We start from the raw sequence: 8,697 nt of genomic DNA, 5'->3' as shown, positions 1-8,697 counted from the left end.
ATGCTAATCAATCTTGGTTTTCTCATGTCCAATATCGGTAAAAAGATAGCTGCTGCCTTCCAGGTTCTTTCCGGTGTGCCTAACAAGAGAACAAAAACTATTTGCCAGTACATATTGTATGACAAAATTTATGCCTATAATTGGTCGGATATCTATACAGACAGAAAGAAACAAGCATTGCAGATTCTTCCCATTATGTTAAAAAGATTAGCCTCAGATTTCAAATGCACCGCTCGTGCAACTTCGTTTTTATCCATTCATATTATTCTAATGAAGACCCCTGATCGATACAGCCTGGAATCCTCGTTCAAGTGCATATATATATATATATATGTAGGAAGGCTGAAAAGGTAACGGCGGCTATGTTACATGTCTCTAGAAGATCAACTCAATGGACCATATTCTATATTATTATTGACAGCTTCAATATTCAAAGAACTAGGAACAAAGAAGAATTCCCAGTTCGAAAATTTAGCAGGAGTTGCGTTCAGGTAGACAAAATGAACTACTACTACTACTACTACGATAAATAAACATAGCTAGATAATTGAGAAGCAGCAGCAAAGTGCATGGTATACATATTGATTGCAAGATCTTGGTAGAGACAAGTCTATCTCTGACTTTGCTTTGCTATCAAATTGGCATAATTCTTAAATTTAATTCTACCTATCGATCTGTATGGCGTAAATGTCTTAACTCGTTCACTTTACTTAAAATAATTGAATATTTTAATGGGACAATGGCCGAATAATGTTAAAATTTGATGAACTGTTTTAGTTTAAAGAAATTGACTCAAAATTGGATTCATCCTACTTGTGATGAACAATCCTCGTAGGCCCGTAGTGAGCAGCTAAATACAAATGGAATTTTTCTTTTTCAACTTATTCATTTAAATATTTTTGCTTGGATTATCGCTACAATCATTGAGTTGTTGCCCCACAGAGCTACCCGTGTTGTTGAGTGCGCATGCTTCAAATTTACGAAAGATCATATGTATATGTTTATCACTTGTTCATATAAACTCTGGTTTTAATTTTGACTTCATTGTCTATAATAAATTCTGATTGATGCATATTCTTCTAACCATTTAAAGTTGTTATGTTAATCAATGTTACTTTTGATAAGCATGTAATTCATAATTGCTACTATATAAAACTATACACAGTAAATCTAACAGATTCTAATTGTATAATTTTATATTAATAATTTCTTTATTTGCAATTAAATATGCTAATTCTAATTTATGAGCATCGAAATATCATGTTTTTAGTGGAGGATTATATGTCGATAGCTTAAATTTTCAATTTAAGAGACATATTTATTAAGTGAAAGAAAATCTTTATTTATAAGTACAAATTTTATTTCATCTCTTATTGATATGAAATCCGTAAAATATATATCAACTACTAAATCAATTGTTTGGATGTTAGTCTAATTTTATATTAATTTTATTTGAAATTTTTTTTATTTAACTTATTTATTATTTACTTTTATAAATGAACTACTATATATATAATTTGTAAAATGTTTTTCATGTAAGATATAGCATTAGAAAATAGTAACCCCATAATCTCTTCCTTAATTATCCAGTTTTTGTCGGTCTTAAGTGGTGCACATCCTTGTTTGAAATACAAGCCACAGTCAAGCAAGCTGCATCGACAATTAATCTCAGCTAATATCACACAGCCGGAAGACAATAGGATTGTGTCTAATCAGAGTTTGGACAAAGGCAACCTTAATGGTGCGTTTGGTATAGGGAATAGCTATGCTATTCCTCCTTTATTCCCATACAAAACATATTCCCTTGTTTGGTTGTTAAATAAAATGAGGAATAGGAATTCCTCAAGAATAGCAATTCTGTCAACTTGAGTTTAAGTCTGGAATGGGTAATACCCGTACCCTCCTTGGTTTTATGTATTTCATGACCCATAGAATAGGTTTAAAATGTTTAATGACTAAAATACCCTCAATAGATTTACAAAATCACAACTCTGTCCCATATAAAAAGTTTTTAGTTTTTCTCTCTTTCTCCTCTCTCAACCCGTTTTCCCTCGTCTACCCCTCATCTCTCTCAACCGCTCTCTCTCACCCATCTTCTCCTCTCTCTCAGCTGCTCTCTCACCCATCCGTCTTCCCTTCTCTCTCAACCGCTCTCACCCGTCTTCCCCTCTCTCTCTCAACTATCCATAGTCCAGGTACTTGCTTCAAATCCTTCCGACAACAAAATTTTAATTTAAGAGTTTTTATTGTTATTGTAGATCATGAGATTTAGTAGATCTGATTTACTTGTAAATTTGGGGTGTGAATTTTATGAATTTTGATTCTTAGTTGTTGGAATTTATGGGAAAAAATTATGGTTTGAATTTTATTTTTTTTTATTGATTGGGGATTTTAGTGGTAGAAAACAATTGGGAATTTTGACCAGTTTTGGTAAAATTGGTTTATTATTGGGTTAATTACCGCCTTAAGTTGGTCTTGTGCTTGATTTGAGTAAATATAGATTTATATCTAAAAAAATAGAGACAAAATCTGGAAATAGTGCTAATACTGAATTTTCAAGTCAATGCTCTAGCTTATTCAAAGATTTTTGTTATGAGAATAATAATCTGGAATTATCATCAAGCTACTGATTCTGGCCATGATATTTGCCACTGTAGAATTAAGCACAACATTGTCAAGCTTGACATTGTTTTTAACTGTGCATCCTTAATTTAATTGCGTTGTGAATACGTTGTGCAATTTTATTCAAACCCAGTTTAAGCAAAAGCTGGTGCCCCTTAGGCGAGTAACAGCCCAATTTAAGTTGTGACTTTGCTTTCTTTGTCTATTTTGTTAATGAATCTGTAATGCTGATTGTATCAGTGGTGTTGTGAAGTGTAAAAGCTCTAGAACTTCACTTATTTTTAAACATAGGTTATTTGCTTCAATATTCAATATTCAACCTCAAACATCAGCTCCTAGAAGTGAAACAACTTCAACAAGGAAAAGGAAAAGGCTAAATGAGACGGGTGATCCCATCATATCCGAATCAATTATTGCTACTGCAACGATATTGGGTGAAAACATAAAAGAGGTTGGAATTGAGTTTAGCAAAAGTGTTGGTGCAAAGGTGAACATCCAACAAAAGGCTCAAGAGTTTGATGGAATTTTAAGTCAAGTAAAGGGATTGACAGCGAGGGAAAAGGTTCTAGCTTCAATTAAACTTTCGAAATCTCCAACTCTTATGTTTGTGTTTTTTAATATTGATCCTGATCGAAGACTTGAATGGCTGAGAACATTTCTTGCTGACTGTTGAGCTTGGATGCCTCTGAAACTTTTTGTAAAGGTAAGTTCTTGATATTGTAACTTTTTGACACTTGTGGTTGATGTTGATACTAATTATGAGGTTCATTAACAAGTTTAAATCCTTTTGAGTTGACCGTTATGTTGATAGTTGTATAAAGGTGATGTTATTGTAGCGACTTTATTGGTTTTATGCATGTTGTAAGTTAGTGTAATAGGATGAATATTCATCCATTATTTTCAAGGTCAGTGTATTTTTGTAAACTAGACCATATCTTTTGATTATATGTAATAATATTTTCATTTAAAAGGCATTTACAGTATTACAAGGTTCTTTTATTATTTATTGCTTTCCATACTAATATGCACTAGTTATGCTTGTAAATTGTCATTTTTTTTCCAGAGATGGAATGCTTATCTAAATTGAAAGACACGTTATTTCTCTCTTTACCATTTATGTTTCCTCAGCACCACATGCTGGGTTCAAAGAAATGATTTTCTTCTTTTTTTAAAAAAGTAATATGAATTTGTATTTAATCTATCAAAAGATATAATTTACATTTTTTTAGAGAAAAATTGAAGGCCATCTTTCTATTTTCAAAGATATGATTTTCTATTTAATATATCAAAAGACATAACTTACTTTTTTTTTTAGAAAAAAATGGAAAACTATCTTTTTAATTTCAAAGACAAGCATCTATTTAATATATCAAAAAACATGATTTTCTATTTCTACTAGTTTTTTCATTTTTTTCCCAAATATTTCTTCTCCAATATTTTTTCTAAACACAAGTGTAAATGATTCATAATATGTGAAGAATTGGCTAAAAATAAACATCTATACAAAAATTTAATTGATTATGATGGATAAAATATAATATAATTAAATTATATTTTAAAATAATTATCCATTTATAAAAATATGTGAGTAAATTATAATTATTTTTAGTAATTGAAATAAAATATAATTATGATGGATAATTATCTTTTGGGATAAATGTGTATTTAAATGATAATAAAGATAATTTTATTTTTCTATGAAAATAAATGTTAATATGGTCAAGAGTATTTCTATCTTTTCAACACTTATTCCTTTTTTATTCCAATTTTATTTCTACCAATCAAACACTGCAATAAATTATAATAGTAATTCCTGCTCTATTCCATTCATAATACCAAATAAAGTAATAAATTTTACTCTCACTTTATTCTATTTTCATATAATAGTAATTCTATTTCATTCCTATCTATTCCGTGAACCAAACGTGCAGTAAATTTTTCTTTTTAATTATCCTGAAGGCTTTCTCAGGATAGGGGAGGAAGATATGCTTAGTTCAGAAAAATTGCAGAAGCTGGGCTGGAGTTATCGGCCATTGGAAGAAACAATTGTGGATTTCGTTGAGAGCTATAGGAAGGCAGGAATCTTGGATTAAAAGAAAATAATTTTTTTGGTTGATCCTTACTGTTGTTGAATCTATGGTTTCCTTCAGACTATATCAGGATTAATAAATATGATGATTGCCTTGTAAAAAATTAAAAAAAAAAGTTTTTCTCCATAAAAGCAAATTTTAAAATTCTCAAGTATACTGTTCAATCCATTTATTTATGGCTTAATTTTGAAAACGATAAAAGGATTATACATCATAAATTGATAGAAGTTATATGTTGTGTCAATGGTGAATTCAGAATTTTATATGAAATGTGATTAAAAAATAATCATACAATATTATAGATTAAATCAATTCAATTTGAAACAAAAATTAAGATTTATTAGATGATGGCCGTCATATCCCGTGACCACCCCTATTCCGTCTAGTTCTGGAACTGAAAAAACAGGATTATGTGTACCAAGTAATAACTATACTATAAATAAGCAGCTTTATACTTTTCAAAAAAAAAATAAGCAGCTTTATTAGCCATGGTCGATCAGACAGGCTGGATTGCAATAAGGATTTTATTGCGTAGACATTATATACATTTAACTTTTCTAATTAGAGTAGGCGCTGCGCCTACCATGACTTTGGGAAATTCAGGCCACCTCTCTCCCTATCTCATGGCATGGATTGCATATGTCTCAAATATTAGGTTACCCTACCTCAACCAGCTCTCCCAAGTCTAGACGTACATCAATCAATTTGCAAATTTATAATTATGCTAAATTGAAGCAAACATGCGTACATTGATCCCATATCAACCATTTACTATCAATTTCCAAACCCCAAAACATCTCCCTCGTAATAAAATAATCATAATTATATACACGAGGGCAATATAATTTCTCTCCCATAACTCACATTGATTTTTTCTTCTTCTTTTATTTTTTTTTTTCATTTCTTTTCCACAATATTGCGTGTCATCCTCTTTGCCAGCACTCCTATGTCTTTAGCTTCAAAACTGTAATAGCAGTATCAAGTTATATCAAATAAGATGTTGCCGATGCATATCTTTGAGTCGAATATGTATCATATGTTTGACACAACTGGCTGTTCATAAAAATATTCATGCTCCCTTTGTTTATGAAGGGGTGGGTGGCGGCTTTCCCTCTCCCCAAACAGCTTGAATCCATTGTCGGTCCATGGCAAAATAATGCCAAACTACTGGACTAAAATACTCGTAATTAATTATTATAAGTAAATAGCTTGATATATGCTTAATTATAGGGCAACTTGTGACTGCGAATGGTATTACATAATAAATCAGTGGGACATGACGATCTCTTCTTGCCATCTCGAACGTTCGTCCCAATCTTGTGGTTCCCAAAATACTTGAACACTTATATGTATGATAGGCGTCATATATAGCACAAAACATTGAATTGGTAAATTATATATGTTGGGGGCCTATCGTGAGTAAAGCTGTCACGGGGGGTCCTCCAAACGAGTTAAGAGAAATAATTAACAAATTGAGAGCAGGGTTGACCATGATTTTGAAGCTGTATAGTACAACGTAGAATAATTGATCATCTTCTTTTCTAATAGCTGTAAAACAAGCCAGCTGATTTACCAATGGCTAGCTGCCACCATAGTCAAAAACGTACATGACATTTCCTTTTCAATTCTTGAGGTTTTTTCAAAGTTTGGTTTTGTCATTAGGCTAACATCACCTTCACATCGCACCCTATTGTACGTTCGTAACCAAACACAAGCGCTCGATCAATGATAGCAGTTCTTGCATGTAAACAATTTCTAGTAGCATAGATAAAGAGTTAAATTAAGACATTTATAGTTCTGCAGTAGTTCAATAGTAGTGCACTACATTTGTTGCCATGTCTTGAAAAAATTGGAGCAAAAGTACCATAGCAGTACTATAATTGTTGCCACTTCTTCAAAAATTAAGAGCAAAACCCATGGCCTAGAAATTTCAAATGGTCGTGTATATCTTATTTTGATTTGGTTTAACAGTTGCTTTAATAAAGTGTCAAAATTATTCGAATCCTCTTTATTCATCAACCTAATTGAATTTGATTATAAGTATAGAAAAAAGAAGTTGACTGAAGTAGGCTAGGAGGGTAGTGTTATCCTAGCAAAATTTTCTTCTTCCTTCACAAGAATTTTAACTTGCCGTGATTAATTAATGTATACAACTTTACGGGAACTTTTGGAATTCTTCCGCTATATATGCATACTGGTTGGTGGGCTTGATTTAATTAGGGCATAAGTTATCATAAAGGTTTTCATCTCCAAACTTTGTGGCCAGTGAAAGCCAAATAAAGTAGAGCAGGGTTTGAAGGAATGCATGAATCCAAAAGTTTATGTTAGAAAGTCTACGGCATGTGACTCGACCCATTAATATCAAGTTGATCGCCTTTTCTTCTTTTCCTTTTCTCTTGTTTTTTGGGTGCGTTGGGAAAGTCGGATTCCAAGTCCTCTTAGTTCACAAAGCAACTTTTTTGACAAAAACCAAAAAAAGGGTTCTCAACCGACAATAGATTAATCCCTCTTGGTCCTATATATATCAGTTCATCATTTAGTCAATAAACATGGATGTTTTGATAGGTTGAAAATTTCATGACTAGCTAAGGGTCCGCATGATTGGATTACATTACTCATTAGTTTTTACTCTTTGGTTACGGATGAATTTAATTGAATTTTTCAATGCCATAAAACAATTTCATTGTTGCATACCATTTTATATGCAAGTAGAATAAGGTTGCATGCTCGATTACTTACTTCAGGTATAAATATAGACATCGGAGCTTGTGATGTTAGCAGCGATCGAGTATGTTGTTTCTATATATGTTAATTTTCAGATCAATGGAATCTGTACACAACAACTTAGGTATTCTACAAAGACATACCGACCAGCTCAAAATACCAAAAACAGCTTCCCAATACCAGCTGCAACTACAAAAAGAAAAGATTTTACAAGAATGCTAGTGCTTACTTTGTTGTTCCAACCGTTTAACCCATTTTAACACATATGCCAAAGATGCTTACTGTGGTGAAAGGGAATGGAAACACAAAACTGGGGTGCAATTCAGGGTTTAAAGGTGCCTGATTAGATTTTTCGGCAAATTATTTTGATGGAACGTCCATCGTTGTGTACTGGATGGGCGGCATAACCCCCCCCCTGTTAACTTAAATGCACTGTCGGTCCACGGCAAGCGTGGTGCCAAATGAGTAGACTATTTTTTTCAAAAAGATTGGCTTCATTTGGCCACATCTCACCAAAACTTGTGATGGACAATAGTCATTACAAGAAACATAATTGGGAGGGCATGCAGCTAAATTTCCTCACCTACTCGTTTCATTCATGGTGGAAAAAACGCTACAGAAAATAAAGTTATTTTCAAAGTCTTGATCTGCCAGCTTTTATGGCATTTCTGTTTATGAAAGTACGTACTAAGCTACAAAAAAAAAAATCGATGTCATGATGGAGAATTTCTAACCTCTCCTCGCCTTCTTGCAGGGAAAATTTATGAGTCAATGAAGGATAAAGACAGTTACCCAAAGAAAATAAGGCATAAAAGACTTGTAAATAGGAACCATAAGTTGATAAAAACGTTTTGTCTGCCTTCCATCAGATCCATCCAAGGCAACAATTTTGATTGATGTGCTTGTAGTCGTCGTGAGTGTTATCTATACTCATCCAATTTTGTAGACACCGAGTCAATAGATTGATAGATCCAGTAGACGCGAGTGACTTTGAATTTTATCCTACCAATTATAACTTGTTTAGCAGTTAAGCATAGAAAATATGAATAATTGAAGCATAAATCGCTATCCCACAATGGCGACAATCGAAGAATACCACAAGGTATGACTATTGAGTTGCGTATTCTTTGGAAAAGGACAAAAGATGCCCAAAATTTTCATGTATCATCAAAACAAAAAAAAGGGTCTAAATCTATAACAGGAAAAATAGTAGTTCTATCAACTTTAATGAGCTTAGTTTTCCAATGCATATATAGTCACC

The 8,697-nt window shown here is 32.4% G+C and overlaps 1 long non-coding RNA gene across 1 annotated transcript; it reads left to right on the top strand.

Moving 5' to 3' along the window:
- The first annotated feature begins 2,056 nt into the window (after window positions 1–2,056).
- On the top strand, window positions 2,057–3,596 carry LOC148763970 (uncharacterized). Its single transcript, XR_016024749.1, has 2 exons — window positions 2,057–2,195; window positions 2,876–3,596. It is a non-coding gene; the product is annotated as an uncharacterized LOC148763970 (long non-coding RNA).
- The last annotated feature ends 5,101 nt before the right edge of the window (window positions 3,597–8,697 follow it).

The sequence above is a fragment of the Theobroma cacao genome, chromosome 2 (assembly GCF_053813885.1).
Source record: "Theobroma cacao isolate CCN51 chromosome 2, ASM5381388v1, whole genome shotgun sequence".
Taxonomy (NCBI): Eukaryota; Viridiplantae; Streptophyta; class Magnoliopsida; order Malvales; family Malvaceae; genus Theobroma; species Theobroma cacao.
The sequence above is the reverse complement of the archived record's forward strand: the minus strand, read 5'-3'. Positions and strand labels throughout refer to the sequence as shown.